The sequence below is a fragment of the Podarcis gaigeae genome (genome assembly GCF_964106915.1).
Source record: "Podarcis gaigeae genome assembly, chromosome: 4".
Classification (NCBI taxonomy): domain Eukaryota; kingdom Metazoa; phylum Chordata; class Lepidosauria; order Squamata; family Lacertidae; genus Podarcis; species Podarcis gaigeae.
Window position 1 is genome coordinate 19237522 of NC_139677.1, and position 18095 is coordinate 19255616.

The 18095-nt window shown below is 42.7% G+C and overlaps 1 protein-coding gene and 1 long non-coding RNA gene across 2 annotated transcripts in view; both read right to left on the minus strand.

Moving 5' to 3' along the window:
- The window catches only part of LOC310842950 (uncharacterized protein), a 579207-nt gene that overhangs the window by 509729 nt on the left and 51383 nt on the right, over positions 1-18095 (minus strand). The window lies entirely within an intron of this gene.
- LOC310843004 overlaps positions 17294-18095 on the minus strand; it is a 32946-nt gene continuing 32144 nt past the window's right edge. Inside the window, exon 4 of the long non-coding RNA XR_014563443.1 lies at positions 17294-18042. This is a non-coding gene — a long non-coding RNA (uncharacterized lncRNA). The remainder of the gene's footprint in view (positions 18043-18095) is intronic.

The following is an 18095-nucleotide window of genomic DNA, read 5'->3' on the forward strand; positions in this document are numbered from 1 at the left end:
ATTCTGTTTCTGATGTAATTCAGATAACTGAATATGGCATAAAGGCATCTGATCCACATAATTATGAGATGTACGGTCTTGATGACATTGAATTTCATGAGCATAGAACTGTACACAAGGAGAGTCATACAAATAGGAACTAGCAGCATTAGAGAGGTCGTGATGTTCATTTATGCCGTGCCTTCCAGATATGCCGAACATAATTAAAATTGTTAAAAAGATTGGGAACAATGGTTAAACCCCTTGCTGATATACTTCAAATCATCCAGTGATCTATGAGTAGATCCCAAACAACCTTTTGCTCGCCCCTGTGCTAAACCAAAAATGATCCAAACCTAATCCCTCTCCATCAGTCCTGGTCTGATTTAATTTTGATCCATATCCCAGGGCTTAACCCACAACACCTCTTGTCCTCCTGCTTTCTCCTGTGGAAAGCTGCTCTTTAGCACTCAATCAGAGAAAACAGCCATTGCGTTTTCTGCAGATAGAGTTAAAGAGCAGATTTTTCCTAGGAAAGGAACAGGGCAAGGGGGAAACTTCTTAGAGCCATGTCTAGAAAGTGTGAATTACAAGCTGTGTGGATCCATACTTTCAAGGCAAAAGACAAGCGGAAGTGGGCGAACCCCTTGTCTAACATCGTGATTGTACCCTGCAGCAACTTTTAGCTTGATTGACAACTGAACATAGATAGCCCACTTTACAGCAGGGCTGTGGCCAAGGGAGGGGGCTGTGGCTGTGAAAGAAGTATAAGATAGGGAGAGGGCCAGACAGGGGGGCTTTGAGGGCCTAAGGACTTACTCACCCCAATCTGGAAAGTGGCTTGCAATACCTAGTGGTGACACAGTCCAATGACCAGTGTCCCAGGTGAGCTCTCATGCTGCCATTTTACACCCATTGTCAATTAACTTTTAATATTGCAAAAATCCAGAGAGAGAGAGAGAGAGAGAGAGAGAGAGAGAGAGAGAGAGAGAGAATATACAATATATAGGCTTTTTAAGGAGCTACATCAGTGAAAGGGAAAGTCCATAACTTCTGTTTATCTCTGCAATTATGACTCAAGTTCCTTTAAGTTCCAGAAATCAATATAGACGACATGATGAATGAGTCTAAATTGGCCTCTCTTCTTCTGACCTTGAAGTTATTAATTCTGCATCATAAATGTTTGGATATCTCTAGTAACCTTTGGAACGCCAGATTATTTCTAGAGAGAAAGCTGGCAGAATTGTAGGAAGCAGGCATTTACTCGTGATTTATGACCTCAGTCAGGAACAAACCTTTCCATTACCATAATGCAGTTGGTCTACGTGTCAAGGAGAAATGGCTCTAAATAATAATAATAATAATAATAATAATAATAATAATAATAATAATAATAATAATAGGAGGGGGGATGATGCACTTCCCGTTACGGTAGCTCCAAATGCTTCCATCCATTCCCTTGTAGGAGACCATTCACAAAAGCTAACTTTGCTTTAAGGCACTCATATCTGTATATTTACTGTCCAGCACTGCTAAAGCTTTTGTTCTGCTCCCTCTAAAGAAATGCATGTGGACAGATTCTGCTCAGCATCAGTCTTTTTAGTACTGACCATGGCATTCATTCAGCACCAGTAAAGGTCAAGGAAAATTATGACAGGAATAAGGCTGGAGAGTGGAAGGGTGCTAAAGAATGATTTTATAGAGGATAAATATAAAACTGAAGAACAGAGAGGAGAATTAGTTCATCATCTAGACAACAAGTTGAAGGTTATCTCAAAAAACAGGCAGATATGGGATACAGAAAGGCTGTCCAAATAAGCAAGCCCTTGTCTGACATGGCCATTTTGGGGGCACAAATTGGGCTAGCTGCCAGAAAAGCAAGAGGAAGGGCTGCCCTCAACACACATCAGGAGAATTTTAATTTATTTTATTTTTTGTATTGGGCTGTGCCCTGGGGCAGGGGCATAGCATGGGGGTGCCAGTGGGGCTGTGGCCCTAGGCACAGATTATTATTATTAATAATAATAATAATAATAATAATAATAATAATAATAATAATAATTTTTATTTATAATATGACAACAATTATTCAATCATAATTTTAACATTTCAAACTCTGACTCCCTTCCCCCTCTTTCTGCGGTTTCTTTACATTTCTTTTCATCTCCCGCATACTCCAAATTATCTCAACATATTCTTTTGTATATCTGTTCCCACATATATCGCATATATATTTTGAAACCACAGGTTTTTACATTAATTCTGTCTTCATCTGCTTACGGCTTGTTTGTAAACATGCAACAAACCATTTCCATTCCTTTCTTTAAAATAAATAAATAATTGGTATCTTGGTTTCTCATTCTCCTGGTAAGTTTCGCCATTTCCGCATAGTCCATTAACTTCTGTCTACATTCTTCTCTCGGCGGGACCCTGGGCACTGATTTTTGAGGGGGTGAGAAGCAGGCACCCCCCAGTGCAGCACAGCCTGGTGCTCCTCTCCTGGCATCATGAACCAATGCTTACGGACAGGTGTGCCAGGCCACACCACGCTGGGAGTGCCAGCATGGGGGTGTCTGGTTTGTGCCCACCAAGTGCTGTGTTGACTGGCCAGGCTTCCCCCTGCTCAGGTGGGCAGGCGATGCAGCATGGTCCTGTTTGGTTCCAGGGAGGAGTTGTTCTAGCAGTGTTGGTGACTAGGGCTGGGGTGCCATGGTGGGCACCCTGTTCACCCCATCCCCAGCACCCATGCACCCACAGCACTCCTGCCCACCCCCTGGCACATGCACACAACCCCTCCAGTGTGTGTGCCCACCCTGAGTGCCATGAACTCATGCAACACTGCTGCCCTGGGGTCACCCAAATGTAGATGATCTCTGTGGTCCCACCCTTAGGTCTGCATACTTGAGTCAAATAGCTCCATCCTTAGGTCACAAAAGTTGGCAACTGCAGACACAGAATGAGAAAGCAAAAGAACACATATATTACACCAGTGGAAAGATGTTTTAAAAAGAAAATAACAGATGCTGCAGATGTAACGAAAAGGAAGGTACATTTTATCATATGTGGTGGGAATGCAAATGCATTAAAAATATTGGGAAATGATATATAATGAATTGGAAAAAAAATGTTTAAAACGAACTTTGGTAAACATCCCGAAGCATTTCTACTAGGTATCTCAAATCAAGAACTGCCAAAAGAAAAATGGACATTATTTATGTAGGCCACAACAGTGGCAAGAATCTTGATTGCACAATACTAGAAGATGGAAGAAATACCATCAAAAGAACAATGGCAAGAAAAATTGATGAACTATGCAGAATTGGCTAAGCTAACAGATAATTTAAGAGAGAAGGACAAAAAGGACTTCAAAAGGGTTTGGGAACCATTTACAGTTTATTTGCAGAAACAACAAAATGGACTGGACTCACTGGCAGGGTTTGAATAAACGTTCACAACTTTATTATAGTAACAGACATTTTAGAGAATGATAAGGGAATTCACTTTGATACAAAGCAGGACACAATAAACAAAACCAAATAACTCAGTAGAGGGGGAGTTGGGGGAAGTCCGAAGGAGGAGAGGGAGAACATTTTTATATATTTTGATGAATGGTATTTGCATCTTTATTTCTTATAAAACCCAATAAATATTTAATAAAAAAAGAGAGAGAGAAAGCAAAAGAACACAGATGAATATAACAGAGAATACAACATGCTGCTGATGACTCAGACAAGAGAGAGGAATGAATCCTTGTGCCAGATTGCAAGTGTGTGTGAAAAAAGAGGATCCAGTTAGTGGAATGCCTATACGTCTCTGCTTTCCTAACCTTTAGTATGAATATTGAGTAAAAAACTGGGGGGTTTTGTTTTTTTAAAAAAAAGTCTTCAAGGTATGTAACTAATAGCCAAGGTCCTGGCATTTTAAACCCCAGTTAGGGGAATAACAGCATACAGAGTCTTGGTTTTTGAAAAGCCCGTGGAGGTAAGCTGGTGTTTTAGCACCGAAAGGTCAAATTTTAAAGAATTCTGAGTTCTAGACACTGCTGCAGAAATAAAAGTCATGTAGATTTGTAGTGAACTTACCTGAACACAGAAACTGGAGAAGAAAGGCAGTTTGCTGTTGATTTGCATGTCTGAAAGACGATTAGTGTGAAGCACAGCTGATTGCTTACAATTATGGGGAAAATGGGACTTTAGTTAATGCTGACATTTAGCTCTTGCCATAGAGTGTGTTTTAGGAATGACACAAATGGGGGACTGAAGTGGCCAAGCTGGAAATCTTTGCAAAATCACAGCTAAACCCAGACTCTTGAAAAAAACAACAACACACAAATGGTTGGGGTAATATATTCCCACTCCAAGCTACCGTATTTTTCGCTCCATTAGACACACTTTTTTCTTCTTAAAAAGTAAGGGGAAATGTCTGTGCATTTTATGGAGCGAATGCGTGGTCCCTGGAGCCGAATTGCCCAGGGGCAAAAAACAGATCATCCTTTTTTTCTTTTTCTTTTTTGAAAGGGGGAAGTGGGTGTTGAAAGGAAGCAGCTGATTGGCAAGCAATCGGGAGGGAGATAAGGGACGCGATAAAGGAGGCTGCCTCGGAGGGGGGAGCTAAAAGCCCATAGATCCTCAGGAATTTTGCATTTCGTCACCCCAAATTCACCATCAGATCACATAGCATGTCCATGGCTACAGCCTGCACACAAAAAACCCACACACCCACTGTTGCGTGGGGCCGCAATGGCGCAAAAACACAGTTACAAAGCATGGATCCACATGGATCCTCAGGATTTTTGCATTGGGCTACCCCAAACTCACCGTCAAATCACGTCTGTGGCCACAGCATGAACCACAAAAATCATACATCTACTGTTTCGTTCAGAATATTTGTTTTCTTGTTTTCCTTCTCTATAAACTGGGTGTGTCTTATGGTCAGGTGCGTCTTATGGGGTGAAAAATACGGTAAATTCCAATGCTTCTCAGGATAATAAGACGTCTCAAAACAGCCCATGTGCCTTGTGTCAGAGGCCTTCTTCCCTGGATCAGTTTTGAAAAACCATGGGACCCCCCCTTTAATTCTAGATCATTAAGTTTTGCTGGGGGAGAAGAAGGCACACCAGTCACAAAATCAATAGATTTTTTTGTGACGTTTAGTGTTCCAGACTCTTTCTGCTTTTCAAAAATTAAACTCTGTCAGGACATTTAAAACTGCAGATTATAGCCTGGCAGAGTAGCCCAAACCTGCTTTGTGCTAAGCTAGAGAAGGATTGAATTGGGCAGAGGTGTTCATTCAGCTTTGGCAAGCACTATGAATAAGGACAAATGTTGTTCATCCATTGAAACATTCACTCCCTCCCTCAAAATTCTGTTTTATTAGTGCGTAATGTTTGGCTATGCTTAATTGGGGCCAAAGTAACAAAGCCATTTCAGAGTGAAGACAGTACTTTTTCCCATCATTCAGAATAGGTGAAAGATTTGTCTCTATTCATAGCGCTCCTCTTCCCCAATATTGCTAGGGAGCGGGGATTTCTCTATTTGCATGAATATTTTGCACATAGAGTTTCTGGTTTGGGCTCAATCCTTGCCAAAACAGAGCCCTTAAGAAAATCAAAACTTTGCAGAGAAGTCTCACATCTTCTTGGGTTGTCTCATGGTTTATGCCCTGATGATTTTTAAAGATGGCTGAGGAAGGGGTTGGAGTAGGTTTCAGGTGCACTTTTTAACGCTGTGTTGTATTCAATGTACCCTTAAGCGGATCATTCTGTCAGAGCAAGAATTCTTCCTCAACACAATGGAATAGTTTCCCGCTCTGATCATTTTTGGGGGGAATCCTGCAACATGTTTAAGTTTTTGCTCTGCCAACTATACATTGGAATCTACTCTGGATCAATATTGAGTAGAATTCCATGACATCAAGATGGCGGGCTGAATGTTTCAAAGCTGCAATGCAAGGCATGGCTTCAATTGGAATCCCTCATCCACTGACACACAGCTCTACCTTCCTTCCCTACCAAACACTTTCCAAACTCTCCTTCTCACACAGACTTCACTAATACTCTGAACTGAATGGCCTGAGTGTTTTCACACCCTGCAGACAAAAATAAAAGTGCTGGCATCAACTGAACTCAGCTTACAAAATGGCGGAGTCTGTTTGAGTCAGCTTGTAATATTTATTCATTAGAGCTCTTCTCCTTCTCTTTACATGTCGGGGGGGAATATTAGTGCTATAAAATATATATGGTACTATGTGTTAGAAAGCACTGCAGAGTTCCAAATTTGCTTCAGACTCCCCCAAGGCTTGATAAATGTAATCACCTCACAATAGAAGCCACCACCCACACATCCCACCATCTAAAAAAAAAAAATTGCTATTTACCCAAGGTACTTGCAGATCAAAAAGAACTGCTCATCAAGTCTAAATGGAGAATTGCCAGGTTGATTCAAAAGACAGCATAATTGGGAAAGGTCTTTTGAATGCATGATCAGAAATTGCTTAAGTGTAGGGGTGTAAGAAGGCATAGATTCCCTTTCATGATCAGTATTCAATGCTGTTTCCATTCCACTGCAGTTCAGTTTCTGCCAAATACTGCATTATTTACCTCACTGGCTGTTACTGAATGAAAGTTATATGAGTTGTGCAACTGACTTATTTATGTAACTTGCATTCATTTCAATGTAAAGGAAGTGTCAAACAATGCAGACAAGTAGTTAATTATGTTATTGTTTGCTAACATAAAAACAGCCAGAGTGATGTGAATGAATCACATTTGCTTGCCTGATTTCTCATGCTGACCAGAGATGGACATGCAAACTGCAGCAATTTAGGAACATGGGATGCTATTTATATTGAGTTAGACCATTCATCCGCTTAGCTCAGTCTTGTCTACAATGACTGGCAGTGACACTCCAAGATTATACACAGGCTTCTCTTTCAGCCATACCTGAAGATTCCAGGGATCAAACCTGAGGCCTTCTGTGACAGCCCAACTTGAGTGGAACAGAGGCAGTAATGTTTTACCCATATGATTGCAAAATAACCTTAACTTACTACACAGAATCCACTTATTTTCTTGTATGGGGCCCCAAGCAAGACCAGCATTTGGCTAATTTGATATTTTCTTTTATGTGGCTCACAGCCATTGCCTGATACCCTTCCAATATTTTCACCTCTATGTTCTGTGGAATACAATCCAGCACTTTTTAAAATATGTTCCTAGTCATATTGATTATGGAGCAGGCGATGTGTTACCATCCACCTTGTGAACTTCCCCTCTGAAACTATTTTGAGGAGAAAGAGATCCAATTTCATACTAGTTATGTGGATGCTTCAGAAGGAATACACAGTAATTTTGGCTTCCATGCCACACCATTCTCTAAATAAAAATTTTCTTAGTATCGTCATAGTATACACACACACACACATGGAAAAAGGGAGTGAGGGGCAGAGAGAAAGAGAGAGAAATATTAATAAAAATCAAAAATATGTAATAGAAATATTAACTATCAACTTTTTGATTAAAAATTAATCGCAAAATCAGTAAAGATGGGAATGGGCACAGGAAGAGGTGCAGGTTCAGAGAGGCATTTTAGAATTTATCAGGATATGAGTACCAGCACCTAACTTTTTACAGCAACGAAAACCAGTTTCTCATCCCTCTTCCCTTCATCTTCGATCGCATGGGAGCTGCTTTTCAAGGGATGAATCCCAGCTGCATCATTCTCATGAATTCCCAGTCATGCGATCCCACATGGATGCAGCTAGGGGCAATGCTGGGTACTCAAAAGACTCAGAGCACAGGCCAGTGCCCCCAAAATGCATATGCTACCGTCTTTTCCCAAAAGTAAGACATCCCCTGAAAAGAAGAAGAGTTTGGATTCCATATCCCGCCTTTCACTCGCTTTAAGGAGTCTCAAAGCGGCTAACATTCTCCTTTCCCTTCCTCCCCCACAACAAACACTCTGTGAGGTGAGTGGGGCTGAGAGACTTCAAAGAAGTGTGACTGGCCCAAGGTCACCCAGCAGCTGCATGTGGAGGAGTGGAGACGCGAACCCGGTTCACCAGATTACGAGACTACCACTCTGAACCATTACACCACACTGGCTCTCAAATAAGACCTACTTACAGTCTTGCCTCTCACTGTAATATAAGGCATCCCCTGAAAAGAAGACCTTCCCGATAATAAGGCCTCCCCCGAACATAAGGCCTCCCCGGAATATAAGGCCCCCGAAGCTACCCTAATGCATCTGACTCCTCTGGACCGTAGCGGAGGGCACTGCCACACAGCTCACTGACTGGCCGCAGTGCAGCCGGAGCTGTTCAGGCAGTGCAAGGTCTCTTTAAATCAGAGAGCCCGCGCCACCGCCAAGACAAGCTGCCGCCTGTTGCACACAGAGTCTGGCTGACTCACAATTAGACAATATATGCGTACCGTATTCTTCTTCATGGAAAAATAAGACACCCCCTGAAAATAAGACCTAGCGCATCTTTGGGAGCAAAAATGAATATAAGACCCTGTCTTATTTTGGGGGGGAAAGGGGTAATTTATATGTATAGATACAAATTTAGCCCTTTGAGCAAATGAAGATGCTAGGTGTCTGGGGCTTCACCAGCATGGCATTTTTCAGGCACATCTGCCTTTCAGGCAAAGTGATGGGAGGGGGAGGCCGGGCACTAACAGAGGGGGGGGGAAATGTGGATGCCTGAGCCCCCAGGGCCACCTGGAGTTGGCACCCTTGGTGGACAGATGGGAAGCTCTCAAGGCCAAATGGCTAGCTCTGGGGAAGCAGTCTTATATAGGTTTTCCCAGTGCTTTTCTTCTAGAAAAAAAATGTGCTGGTGCTGCATACCCTGGAGTACCCCCAGAGAAAAAAGCACTGGGCTCTCTCCTCCCCTTTGCAAAGGCTCATGGGACAGCTTTTTCCCATGAACCCACCGCACAAACAAGATGCTGGGCAAAACCTTGCCAAGTATTTTGTTGCAATCTATGGACCACAGTGCCGGGCACTTTTTGGGCACAGAACAAGTCTTGTATTGTGTAAAATTGCATATAAGATGTGTGTGCAATAAGAAATGACCAATAAGATGCGAACAGTGGGGTTTTTTGTGTGGCTACTCAAGCTAAATTTAAGATTGGGAAAATGTGGAAGTGGGAGAAAGTGAAATTGGCAGACTATTCATCCCTAACTGGCACCCAGTCCCTTTTCTTTTGCTGGTGGTGGTCATATATGACCCCTCCACTACAGACATGCAAAGGTCTGATTACTCACATACAGAGAGAAGAGCATGCATACTGAGCCTCTATCCAAGCACATCATAAAGGATGCCTGTTCCTGCTGAAGAGAGTACATACAATTGCTCCATCCCAAGAGAACCACACTTGAGAGCCAGTGTGGTGTAGTGGTTAAGAGTGGTAGACTCATAATCTGGTGAACCGGGTTCGTGTCTCTGCTCCTCCACATGCAACTGGGCTAGTCACACTTCTCTGAAGTCTCTCAGCCCCACTCACCTCACAGAGTGTTTGTTGTGGGGGAGGAAGGGAAAGGAGAATGTTAGCTGCTTTGGGACTCCTTTGGGTAGTGATAAAGCGGGATATCAAATCCAAACTCTTCTTCTTCTTCTTCTTTAGCATAAGTGTTGTCAATATACATGTTATAATAAATTTGGTCCAATATTTTGCATCCAGGTTGTAAAACTAGGGCAAGTCCCTTTTTAGAAGAGATGTAGCAGTCCAGATTTGCTCAGGACCTCTTTGGCAATAAATATTTTAATGGACTCTCTCCTGCAATGAGTTTGAGCTGTCATTTTGCAGCAAAATTTCATCCCAAGACTTTTCCCAAGAGAGGATGAGTTGCAGAACATATGATTTTCAGAACAGACTTCTGCTTCCATTAGTTTGAAATAATGTGCTGGGCGGGATCAAGCAAAAGTAGCAACCTTAGGGACGTTCCTCTTTCCCATCTTGTACACATAGCTGCTGTCACATGGGAACTGCTTTTCCATGATCTTATTACACAAGGGAAAGGAGAAAAATAAATGGGCTTCATCATTCATTTGTGGATCCTCACTATTGGGATTGCAGCACAGAGAAGTGAATTTTAGGAAAGGACCAGATGGCTTTTCTGAAGCCACAAATCCTGATAGCTCTTTGCAATGCCAGTCAGATGTACACAACAGGATCAATATAACCTCTGAGCTTTGATCTGGAAGAACAATGTCACCTCAAAAAAAAAAAAAAAAAAAGGTAGGGGAAGATGCACTGTTTCCATTTCTGTATGGAAATCTAATGGTTCAACGGTATGGACGGCAAAAAGCCAAACACGTCCGTGTGGCAAATTCTTATTAAGTGTAACCTTTAAATCTGCTGAGACGGTAGGTTGCAGCAATAGATTTATTATCTGGGATGTATGTGTGTCTTTAAAATAAATAAATGTTGTGATAAGCTTAAATTTCTCCTGCAACAAACTGATGCAATCCAGGAGGGAGACAATGATCCATCTGAGAATTCTTTGCCTGATGAATTAGAGGCTTCCTCAAGCAGAACAGATCATAATAATCAAAATTATAAATCACCAAAGTGCATTCCTTCCCTGACAGGGAAATGTACTGCACAAGAGGTCCTCTTAATTCAGCATAATGAGGTCCACAGCACACTCTGTGCCTTGTGTAGCCACACACTCTGAGCCACTTGTTTTTTATGACACTTTTCTCTATGCTAATCACCTAATTCGACATGCCACTGAATGAATTTACTGCCAATAAAAGCTGCCGAGCACCTTGGTAATGGTGGCAGGGAGCTCATTCTACATCATCCCAGATTTGACATCGTCTGCTGATCTGTGCTAACCTCACACAATGTCACCTCGGACAGCGCCAAGTTGGCATTGCCCATAATAAGAAGGGATAAGGGTATTATTCTGTGCATCATTTTGCTATTAAAGGAATCCAGATATTTTGTCTTAACTCAAGGCTTAGGGTTAAAATTATATGCTATATCCTGGGGGAGGGACATCTCTTTCATAAGACCCACACTTGAAAAAAGGGATTGAAAACAAGATAAACTGTCATGCTATAGTCTACACACAATACAGGAAAGACAGGAATAGCACTGTAGTTCGATGCAGTTAAAAGGGGGCGGGAAACAGACTCCTATCTCTTTAGTGCTACAGTGATATCGCTGCTTTCATGGCTTCAAGAAGCTGTCACCTTTCAACAACAGAACCTGGGAAATGAAAGAAAAGTTGCACTAGAAGATCACTAACAGGGCTGTCTCAATTGTCTTGTAACCCAACTTCTGAAAACAGTGCTTAGCGATGTGGTGGTTCCAAGGTCACCATAAATCCTGAACTTGAAACAGATCAATATATTCTGCTCAGAGTGTAGAGATTTATATGAAAGCATTTTTAAAGGAAAGCAAAATTTGACACGAGTGATTTGAAACTCAGGCCAACAAGCACCAATTTATGTTTTTAAAACATTTAGACTACTATAAAGTTCATAAAGGTGTCCATTATAATGTCAGTTATGCCTTCAAGGATAAGATTTATACAAGGTGTGTTTCCTCGGGGAAAAGTTATACATTCAGACAAATCAGGTTTTACCCAGTTTTCAGGGGATTGTCTCAAATGGAAATACCTTCAGTATAGGATGGATTCAATACAAAGCATTGGTTGAATCTTAACCCATATTGCTGGTCTTTCCATGTTCTACCATACCAGTAAGCCATGGTCCAGCAAGAAACTACATTGGCATGCCATGGGGGGGGGGGGTAAATTCAGTTATTTTTGCATTTAAAGGCGAACCTACCAGATTTTCATTTTCTTAAACTGAAACCTAGCCAACCTTTGAAATTTGCACTTCTCTGAATTTTGCAATGCAATACTCCATTTAAGTGCTGTGTACAAAACTGCCTCAAGTATGGTAAAATGTGCATAAAAATGCATATAAGTCACACACACACACACACACACACACACACACACACGCAGCTACTCTAATCTAGTATGAAAAACATGAGAAACATGAGCTGCTCTCTCTTCTGACTGGCCCAAGGTCACTCAGCAGCTACATGTGGAGGAGTGGAGACGCGAACCCAGTTCACCAGATTATGAGTCTACCGCTCTTAACCACTACACCACACTGGCAGACAGCAGTGACTTTGGGGAAGGGCTACGGCTCAGAGCCAGAGCACATAGGATTGCCAGACTGGAAAAAACTCCCGCCATAAACCCTGGAGAAATGCTACCTACCAGTCAGTGTAGCTGACTGGGCTTCAGGAACTGATGCTCTGCTTCCATATATGAGAGTTTCCTGTGTTCCTGTTTTTTACATGTATCATCATGTTGTATTCTTGAGTGCACAAGCAGCTGGCAGAGCTGCAATTCCAGTCAGAACCTTCCCTGGAGCCACCTACCTCAGCTTCGATATTGTTGGCATTCACTGCACAAACTACAGTCCAACATTTGTCTCTTCACCGTGTGCTCGAGAGCAGTGTTATTTGCTTGTGGCATTTCCTGGTATTGTCTACGGATAAAAGGCAGCTTCAGGACTTTAAAAAATATTCCACATTAGCTTTAGAATAAACTCCCCACAGAGACACCATTCAGCAAACCAAACCTACCTAGGCCACTCTTTCTTTCTTTCTTTCTTTCTTTCTTTCTTTCTTTCTTTCTTTCTCTCTCTCTCTCTCTCTCTCTCTCTCTCTCTCTCTCTCTCTCCCTCTCTCTCCCCTTCCCTCTTTCTCAAGTTTTTCTTCATCCATATGAGATGTGGTGGCCGCTAAGAAATAGTTAGGACTGATTCCCAAAATCTAATTGAAGCTTTTTAAAAATGGTTTTGCAGAGTCCCACTTACATACCTACAGGACAACTGTCTGGCCTTCACCACATACTCCCTCTGCTGCCTCCACCTTGATCTGCACACTATACTTCTGTTGATGCAACCTAGAATAGCATTAGTCCCGTCCCCCCTGCTGCATCACACTGTTGACTTGTGATCTATTAGGACCCCTAGATTCTTTTCACTTGTACTACTGGCAATCCAGGTGTTCTCCATCTTAAATTGGTGCAGCTGTTTTTTCCTGCTTGTGTAGAACCTTAAATTTGTCCCTATTGAAATTCATTTTGTTATTTTCGTCCCAGTTCTCCAATCTGTTAAGGTCATTTTGTATCATAATTCTGTCTTCTGTGGCATTAGCCCCAGTTTAGTGTCATCTGCAAAGTTGATGAGCATGCCCTCAATTCTTCATCTAAGTCAGTTATAAAGACACTGAACAACAACAACGTACCCAGGATAGAACCCTGCAATACCCCGCTTGTCAATTATTTTCAGGATGATGAGAAGCCATTAGAGATCACTCTTTGGGTTTGGTCAGTCAACCACCTAACAATTAACTTGTCTAGTCCACATTTTACCAGCTTCTCCACAAAAGTATCACGGGGTACTTTGTCAAAAGAATAGCTGAAATCAAGATAAATTACATCCACAGCATTCCCCTGATCCATCAAGCTTGTAACTATATCAGAAAAGAAAAAGGGGGAAAAGAGCTTCTGAGCCATGGTATCTTCTAAAGTTTTTTTTCTGGCTCAGGTCTCCTATGAAATCTGGAATGGCAATGCACAAAGTGCTCAACTCTAACTGAGGAATTCAGGAGCTAATAAGTGCAACCAATATAGGTTGTGCATTCTTCACTTGATGTAAAACCTCATTTATGTCCGGTAGAAGAAGAAAAAATCTTTTCATTATCACCCAGCAAACAACAATACAGTGGTACCTCGGGTTACATACGCTTCAGGTTACATATGCTTCAGGTTACAGACTCCGCTAACCCAGAAATAGTACTTCAGGTTAAGAACTGCTCTGGCGGTGCGGCAGCAGAAGGAGGCCCCATTAGCTAAAGTGGTGCTTCAGGTTAAGAACAGTTTCAGGTTAAGTACAGACCTCCGGAACGAATTAAGTACTTAACCCGAGGTACCACTGTACAAACGTGTCATATTTTAAAACATTGTTACACATCTTGTTGATGTAGACTTTGGGGAAATCCAACAGGCTGTGATTAGTTTGGACCAAAGGAAAAAGAGAGAGAAAAGGTGGGCTGGATGAAGAAATATTGATTTTAGTTTTGTCATAGTATTTCAGTTACCGTATTTTCCCCTCTATAACACGCAGATTCTTTCTCCTAAAAAGGAAGGGGAAATGTCTGTGCAGGTTATTGAGCGAATGTGTGGTCCCTGGAGCCAAATGGCAAAAAAAATCAGGCAAAAATCAAATTGCGCATCTCGGAGAAGGGAAACCTGAAAAGAGGAAGCGGCTGCTTTCCTGCATTCTGCCTCAGGGTCTTACTGCCCACCTGCCTCTGTTTCGTTGCTGTGTTTGCTCAAACGGAACAAAGAGCAGGGAAAGCCCCTCCCCTCCAGGCAAGCAGAGGGGAAAGCAGAGTGTGTGCTGCTGAAAACATGCAGGAGAGAGAGAGTGCGCGTGGGAGCTGGCTGGCTTGGGTGGGTAGGTGAGGGAAAACTTTTGCCTTCCTTTCCTCCCTCCCGTTATACCCCTCTTCTGCATTCTTAGCCAGCTGCTTCTCTGCACACCCCTCTCGTGCTCCTTGTCCGTTCTGTGTTTTTCCTTCCCTCCCCACTTAAAATGTGGTTAAAAAGCATGGATCCACATGGATCCTCAGGATCTTTGCATTGGGTCACCCCAAATTCACCATCAGAGCACATAGCATGTCCATGGCTACAGCCTGCCCCCCAAAAATCACACACCCACTGTTGCCTGGGGCTGCAATGGTGCAAAAACGTGGTTACAAAGCATGGATCCACAGGGATTCTCAGGATTTTTGCATTGGGTCACCCCAAATTCACCATCAGATCACATGTCTGTGGCCACAGCACGAAGCACAAAAATGATACATCCACTGTTTCATTCAGAATGTTTTTTCCCTTGTTTTCCTCCTCCAAAAATGATGTGCGTGTTATGGTCAGGTGCGCGTTATAGAGCGAAAAATACGGTAGTTTATACATTACGTTTTGGGTTCCTTCTCTGTTTTCAAAGGTGGAAACAGGGGAGAAGGAAAATGTGTTTATATCATTGCATTTCTAAATGGATTTCCCACCATTTAACTATAGCCACGACAATAAACTTCTCTGACACAACATGAATTAACCAGTGATCAGAACCTGGCTCTTCAAGATTTCGTTCAAATGGTGGGAAAAGTATTTTATATGAAGATTTAAATTCTGAAGCCATTTTCACAAGACTGGCTCCCAAATCAATTCCCCCCCCCCCTCATGTCCTCAAATTGAACAATCTTTTGCAGTTTGAACCTATTTAGGAACAACCTCACATAACATTTTCTGCAGAACTTGAAATACGCTTTTCCACCACCACCAGTACTTTTATTTGAGCTCAATAAGCTTCGGAATTATTTGAAATATGGCAATACAAAGAGGAAAAGGAAGCTGAAGCTGAGCGTGGGCATGTAGCTCTTATTGATGTTTTGGCACCCCAATTTATTCTGGTCTCAGAGGGCAGTGTTCGAATGAAGTATGCCGTTTGAGTGGGGCTTTTCCATTTATATCAATAGCTTCATACTGCTGGCAAAAAGGTTACTTTGGCTCCACCCTGTAATTCATCCATAGCGCCCTGCTAGATAGGTTGGCAAGTGAGATAAACATATCCATTTAGACAATAGATCAAAGGTAATTCAGCTCTACTTATATGCTAGAACAGGTCAGACTACCAGTGGTTACTGCAGCTTGGTCATCCAGCATCTCCCCAGCATCCTGTTGCAATTTTTGCCAGTAGAAAACTTTTGCTGAAAGAAAGACATTGATGCTGCTCCAACGTTCCAGCTTCTCCCAAAACCTCCTTGCTAGTGAAGTACCCAAGTGCTTTTCAGATTGACAAGATGATGATGATGATGATGATGATGATGATGATGATGATGATGATTTATTGCTTATACTCCACCCATCTGGCTGGGCCTCCCCAGCCACTCTGGACGACTCCTAACAGAATATTAAAAACACGATAAAATATCAAACATTAAAAACTTTCCTAAACAGGGTTGCATTCAGATGTCTTCTGAAAGTCATATAGTCATTTATTTCCTTAACATGTGGTGGAAGGGCGTTCCACAGGGTGGGTGCCACTACCGAGAAGGCCCTCTGCCTGGTTCTCTGTAACCTCACTTCTCGCAGTGAGGGAACCACCAAGAGGCCCTCGGTGCTGGACCTCAGTGTCCGGGCTGAACGATGGGGGTGGAGATGCTCCTTCAGGTATACTGGGCCGAGGCTGTTTAGGGCTTTTTAGGGCTGGGACCTTTTAGGGCTTTAAAGGTCAGCACCAACACTTTGAATTGTGCTTGGAAACGTACTGGGAGCCAATGTAGGTCTTTCAGGTCTGGTGTTATATCGTCTCAATGGCCACTCCCAGTCACCAGTCTAGCTGCCACATTCTGGATTAACTGTAGTTTCCGAGTCAATAGATAGAACTGATGAGAGATAGAAGACTATGGGGTTTTGTAGAATGAGTAGTTATATTGGTATACAGATGTACTAAATCCATCTAGTTCATCAGTGGTGTGTGGTTAATTCTTTTGTAGGGAACAGTTAGGGTCAGAGGTGCCAGTTTGCGAGGGCAATTGGTGGCAACTGACACCGCAACGCCCTGACACCACATGCATAAGCATCGCACCTCCTCCCTAAGTTGGTCAGAAGCTTCCTGGGCTTTGGGAAGTAGGCGCCAGGCATTCATACTGTAATAATCCAATTTACCAGAAAAATTTAGGGGACTAGCCTAGTCCCCCTAGTCCACTGTCCGCATGCAACTGTAGTTAATCATTTGTCATTCTTAGTCTTCAGCCCACTCTAGAAAGCTACTTCTGCCCCACTGCCTGTGTGACATTTCAGCCAGCCTGACTGACAACCTTCCTTCGCAGATATTGGAGCAGCAGAACACCTTTATTTCCCGAGTCAATCAAATGTTCATGTTCAACAGTATTCTGTGGCTGCGCCGCCATTCATCTGATTCAGGTGCACACAATACAATAACAGGCAGGAGGGAGAGGTGTGTGATTCCCCCTAACCATTCCCTTGCTGCCATAGGACACTAATGCACTTGGCAAAAAGCAGGATGTTCCTTGTCAGAGACAAGTAGCAATTATTAGAACTCTCATTGGCAGCCATTCTAGTTTGTGATTTATAGATTATGCACACAGCTTCCTCCTCATCTATTGTGCACCTGTGTATCATTTGGCCTCCTGAAGGAGAAACCCATCTTCCAAATTGGAGGATAATGACCATTGAAACCTATGCTCCATAACCCTGTTTGGCATTTTCACAGCAATCCAAAATAGGATTTTATTTTATTTTAAAAAGATCTTATTACATGTTCGATTAGTATTCTTCTCTTTGTTACTATACACCTGTAGCTATTAAATATAAGTTGATGTTGACTAAAAGTATCATAGCTCCATTCTCTAATGTTCAAATTGTTTCTTTCTTAGTGACAGTGTCAGGAACCTGGCCCCCAGAGCACAGCTCTGGAAGAGTCAGTCACAGAAATTGAGCTATGCTAGCAAAGGGCCTACTCTGCATGTGAGACCTGTTTGTTAGAGTTTAGAGAGGACAGGCCAGCCCCTCTCCTTCCCAGGGAAGAAGCAGTTAGCTCCCAAGGAGAGGAAGAGTTGGAAGTCAGCCCGAGCGTTGCCAAGCAACCAGCAGACAAACCAGAGGCTGAGGCTGTGTCTTCGGGGAGTCGGGAGGATACAGGCCAGTCGTTCAGCCCCCAAATTAGGAGACAGGAGAAGCTGAGAGAACAACGGAAGGGAAGGAGAAGGTGGGATTTTGGCATCCTTCCTGTTGGGGGAGGGATGATGAGTCATACTGAGCAACCACTGTTAACGATAGCAGGCGGCAGGGCCAGGCTCTGGATGTGCTTCTTCTTGTAATTAAATTCACATGAAACTGACGGAGAGTCGTTGCTGCTTATTAGGCTGCTTGCTTGCCAAAGATCGTTATAGATAGGTGAGGTCCTTGCAGACTGTAGGCAGGCAAATGTTGTCCCCATCTTCAAAAATGGAAAAAAGGAGAAAACCCAGGTAAGTACCGACTGGTGAGACA